The sequence below is a fragment of the Nomascus leucogenys genome, chromosome 4 (genome assembly GCF_006542625.1).
Source record: "Nomascus leucogenys isolate Asia chromosome 4, Asia_NLE_v1, whole genome shotgun sequence".
In the NCBI taxonomy this organism is placed as follows: Eukaryota; Metazoa; Chordata; class Mammalia; order Primates; family Hylobatidae; genus Nomascus; species Nomascus leucogenys.
The window spans coordinates 133,782,632-133,797,840 of record NC_044384.1 but is presented as its reverse complement, the minus strand read 5'-3'; the positions used below and the strand labels follow the sequence as shown (position 1 = coordinate 133,797,840).

Here is a 15,209-nt window from a genome sequence, read left to right as displayed (position 1 = left end):
CATTCAGTCAAATATCATCAATACTAGAGGAAACGAGGCTCAGAGACGGAAAATTGTTTGCCTAAAGACATAAAAGAGACTTTCACTAAGTATATTCACACTAGTCTGGGAAATCAGCATAACGATATGATATAAATACCATTTATTTGTGATTCCAACTCAAATTGTTCTTCTGACTGAAAATAACCAATGTGTTTAATGGATTACTGATTAGGATTTTTCCTTGATAAATGAAACTGCTAAGGATCAGTAGTAAAAATAATGTCCTCTTTTTTTATGTGATAGGAAACAAATCTTCATTATTTTAATCCACTCCCAGATAACATTCAGGAGTCAAAAATTAAAAGTCATGAAATGTCTGGGTCTTCCAGACTTCGCTTTAATGCTATTTGTTGAAATTTTTGTTTATTTGGTTCAAGTCTTCTTATACATTTGTGGGATCAAGTACTTTATTTCAGAAGTGAATAAATTAGCTTAAAAAGTTAGAGCTTAGCCAGACTTGGTGGCTCATGCCTGTAATCCCAGCACTTTGAGAGGCTGAGGCAGGCAGATCACTTGGGTCAGGAGTTTGAGATCAGCATTGCCAACAGGGCAAAACCCTGTCTCTACTAAAAATACAAAGAAATTAGCCGGGCATGGTGGCACACACCTTTAATCCCAGCTACTGTGTTGGCTGAGGCATGAGAATTGCTTGAACCTGGGAGGCAGAGGTTGCAGTGAGCCAAGATCACACCACTGCACACCAGCCTGGGTGACAGAGTGAGATTCCGTCTCAAAAAACAAACAAACAGACAACAACAAAAAACACTTAGAGCTTAAAAAAAAAAATTTCTTATTCCGGTGTTTGATTCTGGCTCTTACATAAATGAAAGTATGTTTTGAAAATGCTCTGGGTGATGCACCTATATATCATATAATTTTACCTATGCACACTGTATATATATGTGTATGTGAGTACACAACATTACTCTACATAATTATGTATATGTTATAGATTATATTATATATACATTATATAAGTTATATAAATATTGCTTAGCATTAGATTTAGTAAAAAATAAAGGGCTAATGAAATTTTTTTGACAGGCCTCTGTCTCTTGATGTCCTGAAATGTTCATCTCATTGCCATTAAGATAATCCAATAATCAAAAAGGCACCCCCTCGTCTGGTAGCATATAAACAATAAAGCATTTCAAAATGTCATTATATATATTTAGAAAGTCATTATATTACTTTGATTAGCTTTAGAATAATTCCTGAGAATATCTTAAGTTCTCTAAAATTTTCCGTTTTCCTCGTTTGTAATTCTAACCAACATTCTCTGTAATATTGAAGAAATGCTAGGTATTAAGAAACTTGCTTTGAAACTCTGGTCTCCATCATTCATTATAGTAAACCATTATTTATTCTGCACATCTGGCTTACAGTAAAGTTGTATCAAATTATTCTGTTCATTTACTGCACAATTAGTTGTATTTCTTTTATAATATTTTTGCTGTAGGCAGTTTCAAAACTTTAGTTATTATAAAATTAAAATTGTTCTCGAATGACTGTTCTTTGGTGGACTATATTATTTTACATAAATTATTTTAATGCTATGAAGTCTAATTCCTTCCCCACTGCATTTAAAGAAATATTTAATTAATTACACTGCATTACATTTAAAGATGAAGACATTAAATTTGTAAGTGAAAAGTTCTACAGATAATATATAATTTTTAAAAACAATTACAAAACAGAAGTATATTAGTAGCATGTAAACATTTCAAAATTGGTATGTTTTAAGTGAGCCATTATAAAAGGATATATAGAAGAAATAAAACGGAAGGAAAAAGTTATTGAACGAAGTATATTTAATAAGTTAGCATTCACAAATGGATTATAACCTAAGCCAGTGAGTTAAAAATTTACCCATAAACACAAGCTTAGAGACTCCTTTTAAGCTATTTCCTTCCAAATTTTTTCCAAATTCTTTCTGTTCTTTTCTGAAAATGGAATATAAGTGTACTTTTGTATTTTTCTTAAGAATCTGTACTCACTGAAAGCCTTACAAAGCTAAATATATTTGACCTCGCAAGAAATGCAATAAAGAAAAATGTTTCTGAAGTTTTTACTTCTGAAGTGAAATTTGTCATATAGTCCATTTTATTTTTAATTTTTTATACTGAAACTGCAAACCTATCATTTACATCAAACTCCCATGCAATTCATTCAAAATGTAAAGGAAAAATAAAAGATACATAATTCTAAATCTCTTCTCCAAGTTGCAGAAGCAGACTTCTTGCTAGTCGACCTGACTTCTTGCAAAAGCTGATGGTTGTTACCTGAGTTTTGGTTACTATCATACCTGTGAAATAAATTAGCATTATTACAAGCATATCAAAAATGCAGAGACATTAAATAACTTGCCTAAAGTCAGAAATGAGTCAGAGACCGAGCTCAGGCTCCATCCAGACACTCTGCTTCCCAGGATCCTCTAACTGCATTCAGAATTTGTAATTATTTCTCCATTATTTGATTAGAAATAGGGACAATGTTGATTCTGGCTTCAATCCAGAAACAAGCGTGGACATTGGTTTAACTGAAAAACTAAAAGTGGAGATTCAAGGACAAATCCCAATACTCTGATATTTTTCTTTTTTCCCCATTTGTTTGACTTTTTGTGAAAGATCCAATAATATATCTTTTTAAAGATATATACATTTTACAACTTATTATTATGTTCATTCAGAGAATTTTTGTACTTTAACTTCAATAATGTTCCACTCAAGATTAAGTAAAACAAAGTCCAGCTGAAACTTTGCTTTGTATTAAGGGTAAAAACATTTTACCCATAAAGATATGAATTAATATGTCATCTCAACTAAAATATGGAGATAAGCCAAATTTTTCCTAGTTGTAAAGAATGAGGCAGGTTAATAATTGCCAAGGTGAAATGGTCAGTTTATTTGCTCTCTAAAAAAAACAAAAGTATTCCCTGAGGTGCAAAATTGTGAAATTTAACTGGAAGTGTCAATTATACTCTGGACAAGTTGTTCCTTTTGTTTTAAAATCCTGTAGAAGATTTTCTAATGTGTAATAGGCACTTGTTGGCTCCATTAATCATATCGTGTAACAGTTTCATATTGGAAATCCGGGTTCATCATTTCTTCTTTCCTTCTGTTGTAACTCAAGCAGTTGTTTGCCATTTGTCCTGTGGTCCCTATTTATTCACTCAGATTCCAGTAAAATACCAAAGTTTTGTTTTCTTTCTGTTCTTTGTTATCTACTGGACTTGGGCACTGACGATGTTTGGTCTTCCCGTTAAACATCTTCCTGTCCTTCACGTGGACATTTTGAAGATTATCAAGGGAAAGGTAATCCTGTTGATTTACTGGAAATAAGAAGAAAAAAAAAAAGCCAGTTGGGCTGAAGTGATTTGCACACACACAGAAGAAGTGGAAATTATACATTCATAATTGTAGATAATTCAAGCTTCTAATGTTAAATTTCAAAAGCAAAAATATGGGATTATTTGGCTAATTTGATAATTACCTCTGTGGAAAAATGACATATTTTGAAATACAAACTTATCTTTCCTTCTTGTATGCCTTTAGCTTTCTCCCCATTCAAGCAATAATTTAGCCTTGTGTCCATTTCCTCACTGGAGGGACATACTATTAACAGCAGCTAACATGTGGTATACTTATCATGTGCTAAACATGGTAATTATATTAACCTACTCAGCCACACAGCCCTATAAGTAGGTACTGTTAATGATCTCCATTTCACAAATGAGGAACCCGAGGCACAGAGGTTTAAGTGACTTGCACAAGGTCACACTGCTAACAAGAGGTGTAGCTAGGGCCAAAGGCAATCCTGCTCAGAATCTGTGCTTTTCTCTTCTAAAGGTAGACTATGCTGTCTTTCGGAAACTTGGCTGGCATCATTGCCTCAGGAGAAACTCGCAAAAGCTAATCAGGCAGTAAGGACTACTCTAGGGCCGATATTTTGTGGAGGAGTTCCAAAAGCCAAATTCTCTTGGAGTAACATTATTCCCTGGATGTGCTGCCATAACATGGTGGAGGAACTATCAACAAGAAAGGTCAAAATTATGGCCAGGTGTGGTGGCTCATGCCCGTAATCCCAACACTTTGGGAGGCTGAGGCAGGTGGATCACCTGAGGTCAGGAGTTCGAGACTAGCCTGGCCAAGGTGGCAAAACCCCATGAATTTCTAGTTTCTACTAAAAATACAAAAATTATCCAGGTGTGGTGGCAAGCATCTGTGGTACCAGCTACATGGGAGGCTGAGGCAGGAGAATTACTTGAACCCAGGAGGCGGAGATTGCAGTGAGCTGAGATCGCGCCACTGCACTCCAACCCGGGTGACAGAGCAAGACCCTGTCTAAAAGAAAAAAGCAAGAAAGAAAAGAAAAAGTTGTGACTTTGCACAATTGCACCAAAGCTATGAAATGAGAATGAGACCTAAGATCACTGGCTGAAAGAGGTACAAGAAAAGAATGATATAATCGGACAACGGGTACAGTTCCACCAAGATCAGGCTGATTAGGCTCCCAAACAGATTAAACGGACACTGTCAATTTTCTTTTCCTTCTCCTTGTGGAAGACCTTTTTCAGAGAACTCTTCAATTACTACATCAGTTACAGCACAACTTTCATCCAAACCCTCTGGACCCTGTATTGTGCCTGCTAGATTGAATATCGGTCCACTATTTCATACTTGACCCAGTACCCGTGGGAAGGTTTAATTCCAGATCTCCCCGCCTCCAGTCCACTCAAGCTTGCAGCGAGGAACATGTCTGCTTAAGGCTGCATGAGGAGCTAGACTCAGACAACGGATCTTATATCCTTGACTGTATTCTACTAGCATAAATTTCTGATGGTTATATTTTCCAAACTTGACTCCCAGTTCAGGAGGCACCCTTTTATGGGACTTATAAAACTCCATGCTCTGATTACAATGATAACATTTTAAACTTCAAATATGCCTTTTATTAAAATATTTAGAATGGAGTGTATTGTAGGTTTCAAGGAAAGGGGTCGTTAAGAACAGTATTCGTTTCACACAACTAGCAGAGCCTTCTCAGGTGGAGGTAATCAACTTCCTTCCTAAAATGCTGGTTTCAATGTCATCTCAGGCAGAGTCCTGAAAAACTAGAAAATTTATTTGCACATGACATAGGTTTCAGAAATTTCCATGGAGAAGCATTTTAAAATTAATAAAACTAAACCAATTTTACTAGTGAGTTATCCTAAATATTCCCATTGTTGATGTAACTAGCAGAAAGTTTAAATTAATAGATGCTCAAGAAATAGTTCCACCTTCACACACACGGATAAAAATAAACACGAAGAAAAGGAACCAAGAAAAAGTGAAGTGCTTTGTAATGCGTCAACTTGGGTAGGCCGAACTACACTTCCCAGAATTCCCTTTGCCTTATGTTTTCCATTAGGAGCAGCTGGAGGGCAGAAAGGAAGTGGCAGCCATGTTTGTAGCTCCCCCATGCTGTCACGTATCTGATTTGCTTTAAGATAGTGGCTAAGCCTCCAGCTGTTTCACTTCCCTTTGGATATAATGTAGAGCCTCCTTTAGCACATAACAAATTGGTCTGGCTTCTGTAGGACACCCACATCAACCAAGGTCAGAGGCAACAAGAACTGACACAGGTTTCAGTCCGTCCTCATAGATTCCAGCTCCTGCTTCTATTACGCTCATCTACACTCTTGCTTAACTGCAGTTCCTACTTCAAGCTCCAACATCATCCGTGGAGACAGCTGCCTTTCAAAGAGTACTTAACCAGCTCCCACAGTTGTATTAATTCAAATCACTTGTATATCCTAGAAGCCCTCTGCTTCTCTGATTGAACTCTGCCTGTAACTCAGGCTACTGGACAGGAAAGCCGAATGCCACAGAAAGAATTTTGTCACTGCACCATTGTTTCTTCCTCCCAGAGCCCTCTGTTCTTTTGCCCATATCTGGATTGCTCTCCCTCTAGGCCTGCTACATGAGGCATGTAAAAAGTATTACTGATAGACATTTGGCAGATTCCCCCAAATGTGTAGCTTCAGGTTCCACACAACCTGTATCCTCCCCTGCATACTAGTTAAGATAAAAATGAAACGCTTTTTCACTACTCATCTTTTCAGAGCTTTCTCACCTATGTGTTTGGATTTTTTCCTCTCTGATTATCAAACTAATTTTAAATTGGTTCCCTAGCAGGAAGAGTGCAAAAGATGTTTTCTTATTTTTTTTCTGCCACAAAAAATAAAAAGTGTTCTTGCTAAGGAATACGTTTTTCTTTCTGTGTGTATGCAAGGACTGTGGACTGGCATTTATTTTATGCTTCTGAATAATAACATCTTTCTTATTAAAGAAGAATCTCCCCAGAAGGTCACATGTCAGTAAAAAAAACAATTTCAACCAAATACACGTAAATTCTAATAGAAAACAGATTTTTTACCCGTTAACACATGAAGAAGAAATTTAGCTATATTGTATAAAAATATGTGGGGAAAAAAGAAAACGAGAGCTCATGTTAAGTAAAACCACATTTTAAAATATGCCTTTAGGAACACGGAAGACGGAAGTTATCACAAGATACCTGCTTTCATTCTACTACTCGGTGATGATGTATCTGCCTTTTTTTTTTTTTTTTTGATGAATTTGCAATGTATCTTTTCATCCTGATGCCTAAATCCAATCTCTATGTGTGCCTCTTTTCTCCAGTTTTCAGACTCTTAAAATATTATCTCTTCATGAAGTATTCAACTAATTGGAAAATGCGTGATTCCTACCACTATGACAATATCTGAAAGTAGAATCCTCAGGGTTGCAAGCTATTCTGACAAAATTTCTGAACTCTAGCAGAAAATGTAAATATATCCGTTTGACAAAACTATATTTGCCCATTTGAATTTAAATTTTGTCTTTTTTTCTCAGTTTTTATTTCTTAGAAAAAGGAAGACAATCTAAACATAATTCCCTGATATATAGTTTCCTCCTTTCACTTCAAAAGAACTGTCCATTAGGTTGAGAAACAAAAAAACGTCACTGTCTACAATTACACATACTTTCTGATTAATTTGTTGGTTGGCCACATTTAGTTCATCATGCACAACTTATTTTTCTGCATGTGCATTTGGGACAATAACTTGGCATATGAAACCTTTAAAATTTACATTTAAAAATTTATATTTGCACTTGGATGACTTTGCCAATAACTATAGCTCCCTCAAAAGAAAAATGCTAGGTACCTGACTCCCATAGGCATGACCAAGAGTACACCACAAAATGATTCCTCTGAGACCGAAATGTTTTTTTCCTGCTTCCCCCTCCGAGAGACATTGTGGAAAAATTCTAGAACTTTTAGAATAGACATTGTGTGCTTGACTCCAGCGATGAAAGATTCTGAAATATTGAGGCCCCATTTGAGAGTCATACACTCATACCAGTTTTATTTGTTGTTGTTGTTGATAATCTAAAGAAATGAACTTCAGCCATCTAGAGCAAAAATAATTGGATTTGTTGGAGGGATACTGACTGAGGTAAATAATAGAATCAATGACAGACTGATACAAGCCAAGAGAAGGCAGAATAAGGACAGCTCCAAAAATCACTCAAAGATGTGTCCTTGGATTTATTCTGTAGTATGCGGCCCTTAAAATGTTTTAGTTTCAGTGGAATTTTGGCCTCAGTGTCTTTCCATACAAATCTCACATCCCTAAGAGACAGGGAGAATCCAATTAGCCCAGTCATCTATGTTTCTTTTTTCTTTCTTTCTGTTTTTTTGAGACAGAGTCTCGCTCTGTTGCCTGGCTGGAGTGCAGTGGTGCGATCTTGGCTCACTGCAACCTCCACCTCCCGGGTTCCAGCAATTCTCCCACCTCAGCCTCCCGAGTAGCTGGGACTTGGGCACGCACCACCATGCCCAGCTAATTTGTGTAGTTTTAGTAGAGATGGGGTTTCACCATGTTGGCCAGGATGGTCTCGATCTCTTGACTTTGTGATCTGCCCACCTCAGCCTACCAAAGTGCTGGGATTAGAGGCGTGAGCCACTGCACCCAGCCATCTGTATTTCAGTGTACACCTAGATATATGGCACCCACACACTGAGGCCACACCTTTACTCTCTGGCCCAAAAATTTTTGTTAAATGTGGCTGCTGGGGGATCTGTTGTGAGCAAGAAAATCTCCATAGTTTGTGCCATTCTCCTACTACAAAATTAGGAAATTTCAAGAGAAATGAAGCCGGGAGATCTGTCCAGTTTAATGGAAGATTGCCTGGCTCAATAAAGATGCTTGGCAAGCCTAAGATTTCATCTCCAATGACTCTTTCACCAATGAATAAACCATAATATATGTACTCTTTTCTATTGCTGTGATGTATATAATTGTTACCTTTTTATTTATCTATTCTAATTTCTATGTACCCTCTCTCAATGAAATAAGTCTTAATTAGCCACCAGCTCTTCTCCTAGCCCATCCACCAAGGCTAGATGTTCTCCTATGTATTTACTTCTCTTAAGTCACACTTCACTAAGTTGTGTACTGGAGCTTCTCTTTTCATTCCAGGGAGACCAGGGGCTTGTTTTTTCTTATTTCAATATCCACAGCACCCAGCATATGCACATCACACAACAGAAGCTCAGAAATATTTATTATGCATGGTATAATAATATTGCCAATTTCTAGTAGCATATAATGTAAATATTCAAAATTGGTAACTTGATTAAACTTGATAACTTACATGAAGTGCTTTTGACAATGCCTGATAGAAAATATGCAATAAATATTCATTTCCTTCTGTCTTGAAACAACATCATGACTGTTTAATTCATTCTGTAAAGAAGGAGGCAGCAGGCTGGGCGTGGTGGCTTACACCTGTAATCCCAGCACTTTGGGAGGCCAAGGCGAGTGGATCACTTGAGGTCAGGAGTTTGAGACTAGCCTGGCCAACATGGTGAAATCCCATTTCCACTAAAAATACGAAAACAGCCAGCCATGGTGGCGGGTGCCTGTAATCCCAACTACTCCGGAGGCTGAGGCAAGAGGATCACTTGAACCTGCGAGGTGGAGGTTGCAGTGAGCCAAGATCACACCATTGCACTCCAGCCTGGGCAACAGAGTGAGACCCTGTTTCAAAAAAAAGAGTGAGGCAGCAATGTACACACAAAGATAATAAATCATTTTATAAAGATAATTCCAATGTTAGATGAGGAAGCCACCATGCCCAGCCTGCTGCCTCATTCTTTACAGAACTAATGAAATAGTCATATTATTTTTAATAATGTAGAACTATTTGTGAAATGTGGACACAGTGAATGTTGATGCAGACAGTACAATGCCCCTAAAGTCATTTTACTAACATCCCAAGTTTACTCATGCTTTAGCACAAGAATTTTACATTTCAGTACAGAAAGGTGAAAGAAACTTCATTAATCTGTAATGGAAGACCTTGTAGCACAACAAAATTTCTACGAAGAAAGTTGAAAAGTAGATAAAATATAAGAAAAATATTTTTGGGACCTGGATTCACAAAGTCTGGGATTATGTTCTTACTCGACAACTATTTAAATTGGGATTCCCTGAAAGCAGAGCCTGAGACAAAGATGTGGATACAAGTAGTTTATTTGGGAGGTGATTCCAGGCAGCATAAACAAGGGAGTGGTCAAATGAGATGGAACAGGGAGGAAAGCCAAAAAGTACCTAATGAGTGGGGTACACTCATAGAAAACTGAGGCTCCAACCTACTGAAACCTCTGAGAGCCCCACATCAGAATTTTCCTCTCAGGCGGCAGGAGACCAAGAGTTGGTATATATCCGCCAACCCCAGGTCCTTGTTGCTTGAAGGTTGCTTCTGTGGTATTGATTCCACCTGTTGTAGTGTTATCCTTCCACCTGTGCTTTAATCCCCAGCTCCTCATTTCTTCTCTAGAGCTAGGTTGATTACCTTCCTCTTTTTCACTTTTGACTTCACCCTTTCCTTCCACAGTCGTTTCCCCTTTTCACTCTATGAACAAGCCCAAGTCTACTAAACCCTAGAAAATTAAAACCTCTCTTATTCCTGCCTCTAGCAACTTTCCCATTTTCTCTCCATTTCAACTATGCTTATTGTTTTAAGAAGACAGTCCACACTGATTCCACAGTCTCTCTTTCCATGAACTCCTCACTTAAAGCCAGTGACTTCTGACTCCTTTACTGCAATCGCAGCTGCTTACAAGACGCCACAACACTCCTCATGGCAGTTTCTCACTGAATTCTCAGGCTGCTCCTTCTTCCTCAAAAGTTCTTCTTCCACAGGCTTTTATAAAACCCATCTCTCTTAGTTCTCTGGGTGTCCTCCGAGTTTTCCATCTTTCCTTTATGGAGTATTCTTTCCTTTTTGGTCCATTGAATGTTAGTGTTTAACAGCTCCCAAATATTTCATTCCAGCTATTACTTCTCTCTGTAACTCCAGAAGTATTTGTCCAGTAGCCTGCTAGCTCAGACTAAATTTATTATAGTCTCTTCTCTTCCTGTTCCCTCCCCTTGGGAAGAAAGGCTTGCCTTCGAAAGAACATAGTGAGTTGGCAAAACCACGATTTACTCACTTCATTTACCCACCTCAAAATCTTGAGATTATCAGAGAACATTCCTCCTCCTCATCCTGCATTTCCAGTTAGTCAGTAAGTTCTGCCGATTCTACCTTCTAAATGCTAAATTCTCTCCATCAGCCCTATTGCTGCTGCCACCTTAATTTATGTATTCATCACCTTGGCATAATCTACTGGTATCTCTTAGTTGATCAACGTGCTTCCAGTTTCTTCCTCATGCAGACCATCTCCTACAGAGTATAAAACATTATCTTGATGCAGAAAAAGACTACATTACTTCTCTACTTAAAAAGGCTTAGAAGTTCTCCATCAAGTCAACAATCAACAAGCTAAAATCCGATTTCTTTTATGTGGTGATCTAGCTAGTCCCAGTGTCAGTATCTAGAAGCTGCTCAGGTGGTCCCTATGGCTAAAGCCATCATGAGCCAGCCAACCTGGCATGTGTGGGTGCTTGGAAATCAATGGTTAAAATCTGAGTGTGGGAATGGATCCTGAGACCTTGTAGCCCCAAGTCAGTACTGGCACAGAGCCTTCTCTGTAAACTTAAGTGCCAACATTTAGAAATCACTTACTATGAGCCAGGTACTCTCTGAACACTTCCTATGTACTAATTCATGTAATCTCCAGAGTAGCCCTTTGAGATATGTATTATTATTTTTAATTCCCATTTTCCCAGTGGGGTGACTGAGAAATAAAGAGAGCAAGCAATTTGCTTAACATCATATATGCCACGATTTGACTTGAAGTAGACTGTTCTAGAAGCAGTGTCTTATCCATTTGCTATGGGCTTTGTTAGCTTTACGCAGAGGCTGTGGGGTTCCCAGCCTTAGAACATAATTCCAGCCTGTGCAGGGATCTAGACGAATCAGAGGTGAAGAATGGAAGAAAGAAGCAGAGTGGAAGCCCAAGCCACCGATGGCAATCTGAACTTCGAGCGTAACATCACTAGGAGAATCTTTATGTCCACATCTTCCCAATCCTCTACAGTTCTCCATTCCAACACACACACAGACACACACATACACACACACACACACACATAGACACACAATCCATGAGAAGCTTTCACCAGATCAGAAGTGGAATTATTGCTGCAGAAGATAATGATGGGTGGCCCCAGACCACATGAGAATGTTTTTAAAAATGACAAGATGTTGGGAATATAACAAACAAACAAAAAAGTGGGACCTATCTAGAGAGCCAGATGTGGTCTCTAATTCCTCCCTGCACTGTGGGTTTGGACTGAAAACTGGCCCCTAAGAACTGAGTTAGCCATGCCCTGTTCTTCTCTTGAATATAATGGGAGGGGATGTCAGGGAAATGGAGATATCTCTTCTCACAATATCGGTTAATCAGGATTAAGGGCCTTGTGCAATTAATTTTAGCTTTCAAAAAAGAAATAATTTCTTAGAACTCCATGGTGAGGAAATAGATCATACTCATTAGCGTAGTCATACAGGAAGAACAGTGTTTAATAATAGAACTGGCTAAAATAGGCTAGCAGTGAAACTAGAAGGGCAAAATTATTCTGTTAATGAAGAATTAATGAAGATTTTGGAGTTTCCGTTGGTAACCCAAGAAGAAAGGGGTGAAAAAGGAAGGAGTGAATGAGACAAGAATGGGGAGGAGGATGTGAGGAAGGAATACATCAAGATGCCAGATTGCTGAGCAAGAGGCACCCAGGGAGAAGTTCTGGGCTATGGCCAAGGATCTTTAAATAGTCAGTTTTAAGGTGTTTGGTGCAGCCTAAATTCCTCTTCCTCGTCCCCTGCCTGAATCTTCCGTGAGAATCTACTACACAGAGATGCCTTGTATCTGCAGCATTTTGAGAAGAGGGAAAGAGGCTGTTGCTTTGGGAATGATGCAGAGTGGAGAAAAAGAACAGCCAAAAGAGGCTAGACTTGAGAGAAATCACAGTAATTCAGTACAAGCTGGAAATAATAGAAAAACATTAACTCCAAAGATCCTGGAAGGTGCCAGCAAGTGAGGTTAGGTTTCCCACTGTAGATGTGATGGAAACATGGTTTCCCCACCAACTTCGAGGCTTGAGAGCATTCAGGTAACTGATACTTGACTATGTAAGTAAAGTGGGTATGTGTCTTCTGACAATTCACATGTAAAATAACTGCAACTCAGTTTTCTAATTGAATTTCAAGGCTCCATTCCATGGGCTCAGAGAAATCTGATCCTCTACTCGTTTCAGCATGATATCAGATAGTTTAGAGTCTCTCTCCAGTCTGAGGGTTGCATATGATTTCTGGAGTTTGGGGTGGTGTGAAATTGGTATAATGTCACTACAACTGTCTACTCTTGCTCTAGTCACTGGCACCTCAGCCTCAGGGACTACACAGATTGCTGCTGCACCTTCCTTTTGAGCAATGCAAGGGAAAACATCACATTCTTTTGATTTCCCACCAATTCATCCTCTTTCCACCTAGGCAAATTGTGGGAGTGGCAGCTCCTCTGATTTTAATCTTTTTTCATCTGTTGCTTCTCGTATTGCTGGCTGTGACAATCCTCAGAGTAAATGCATGCCTACCTCTAGTCTGAATAGGGAAAAACAAAATCCAGTATATAAGAAAATATATGGTACAGTGGCCGGGCATGGTGGCTTGCGCCTGTAATCCCAGCGCTTTGGGAGGCCAAGGTGGGTGGATCACAAGGTCAAGATACCGAGACCATCCTGGCCAACATAGTGAAACCCTGTCTCTACTAAAAATACAAAAATTAGCTGGGCGTGGTGGTGCACACCTGTAGTCCCAGCTACGTGGGAGGCTGAGGCAGGAGAATCACTTGAATCTGGGAGGTGGAGGTTGCAGTGAGCCATGATTGTGCCGTTGCACTCCAGCCTAGTTACAAAGTGAGACTCTGTCTCAAAAAAAAAAAAAAGAAAAGAAAATATGGTACAAACTAATACCTACAAATATCATTCAGTTATATTGGCTTTATACCCTACCTTTCTATTAGTTCAAAATAGTACTTATAAAATAACCTTTCTGTAAAGTAATGAAACTGAATTTTATTCCATTGCTAATTTCTCCTCTGACCTAACATTAATTATCTAAGAACTTAAGTGTTTAGTGCTCTACATCAGAGGTCAGCAAACTATTGTATCACCCACAGTCTAAACTGGACCCATGGTCCATTTTTATATTTTTAAGTAGTTGAAAAAAAATCACAAAAAGATCAATATCCTGTGACCTGTGAAAATGTTAAAAAATCTAAATTTCAGTGTCTACAAATAAAGTTTTATTGTGATATAGGCATGCCCATTTGTTTATATACTGTCTGTAGCTGCTTTCATTCTATAACCACAGAGCTGAGAAGTTGCAACAGACTGTATAGCATACTATGCTGAAAATATTTAATATCTGGTCTTTTACAGAAAAAGTTTGGTCAACCTTGTAGGGGAACCAGCCTGCTACACTACCGTGGGTTCTCCCCTTCCCGGTGGAGACAAGGGAATGAAAAAAATAAATAAAGACAAAGACATAAAGTTCAAGAGTTAACAAAAATGGGTCCAGGGGTCCATCGCAACGTGGAAACTGTGACGACCCTGAGCTCTGGATTCCATTGATATTTACTGAGTACAATTCCTTTGATCCTATAGGCTGATGGTGGGCAGATGGTGGGGTGATCATAGGGTGACCATGGGGAGAGGTGGCAGAGGGGGTAGCGTGCGTCATCAGCAAGTTAATATTATTTACTATTCCACTATGTAAGCTAATACTCTATGTTTAACTTACAGATAATCATTAGAGTCCAACTAAGCGGTTAACAGAACAGAACAGGACGTGAAAGCAGACAGCCCGTCAGACCACAGGCCTGTGCATCAAAGGAGCAGTCCACTCCAAGCACCATCAGCAGAGCAGCAGAGCTCTCTGCCTCTGGGAACGAGCTGGAGATAGAAGACTTCCTCCTTATCCTCAGAGGACTTCTCCTCTTTTACAAGCAGCCTCCTGCTGTTCCCTTCTGGGGAATGGAGCGGGGGTCGCTTCCCTTCCCACGAGACGTTTGTTCAGGGACTCAAGTGAGAGGTTGAGCAATAAGCAAGCTTTCTTGCTTAGAGGCTCTGCACACTTCCTGCAGTTGTTTGTTCCATTCTGTGGTCAGTCAAGCAAGCTCACCGCTTATTCTTATATTGTTGGACTAAGCACAAGCTATTCTTATGATTCATGACTATATTAATAAAGCACTATTCTAAAGCATATATTGTTAATCCTTAAACAGGCACACTGTAGGCCAGCCCTCAACCACCTCGGCCCATACCCAAGCCCCTGTTTTGACCCACATTTCCCCCTTTTTTTAAATTTAAAACTGCCATCTCAATGATAACTTGCTTGTGGTTTCGATTTTCTTTCAGGAGCTGCTTTCCACATCTGCAGACTAAAAACAGACAACATAAGCAGACACAAATTAAAACAAAATTAGCAATGGCAGAGCTTCCCAGAGTTTTAATCCATTTGATAGAATTGAGCTCCGAGAGCCCATCTGCAGCTCCAGCAAGCACTTCCGCTCCAGGCAACAAATTTAAGTGAGCCTGCTATGCTGCAAAAATCTCTTCTTTTAATTTAGTTATATCCAGGATTAGATTATCTTTTCTTCCTTGTAAGTGG

The 15,209-nt window shown here is 38.9% G+C and overlaps 1 protein-coding gene across 2 annotated transcripts in view; it reads right to left on the bottom strand.

Annotated features, from left to right (window-relative positions):
* The window catches only part of FGL1 (fibrinogen like 1), a 31,658-nt gene extending 29,157 nt beyond the window's left edge, over window positions 1-2,501 (bottom strand). Inside the window, exon 1 of one of the 2 annotated variants that reach the window (XM_003256715.4) lies at window positions 2,410-2,501. The gene's annotated coding sequence lies outside the window, so the exon portion shown is untranslated. The remainder of the gene's footprint in view (window positions 1-2,409) is intronic. The other variant, XM_004087948.3, reaches the window with a different exon arrangement.
* Window positions 2,502-15,209: the final 12,708 nt, after the last annotated feature.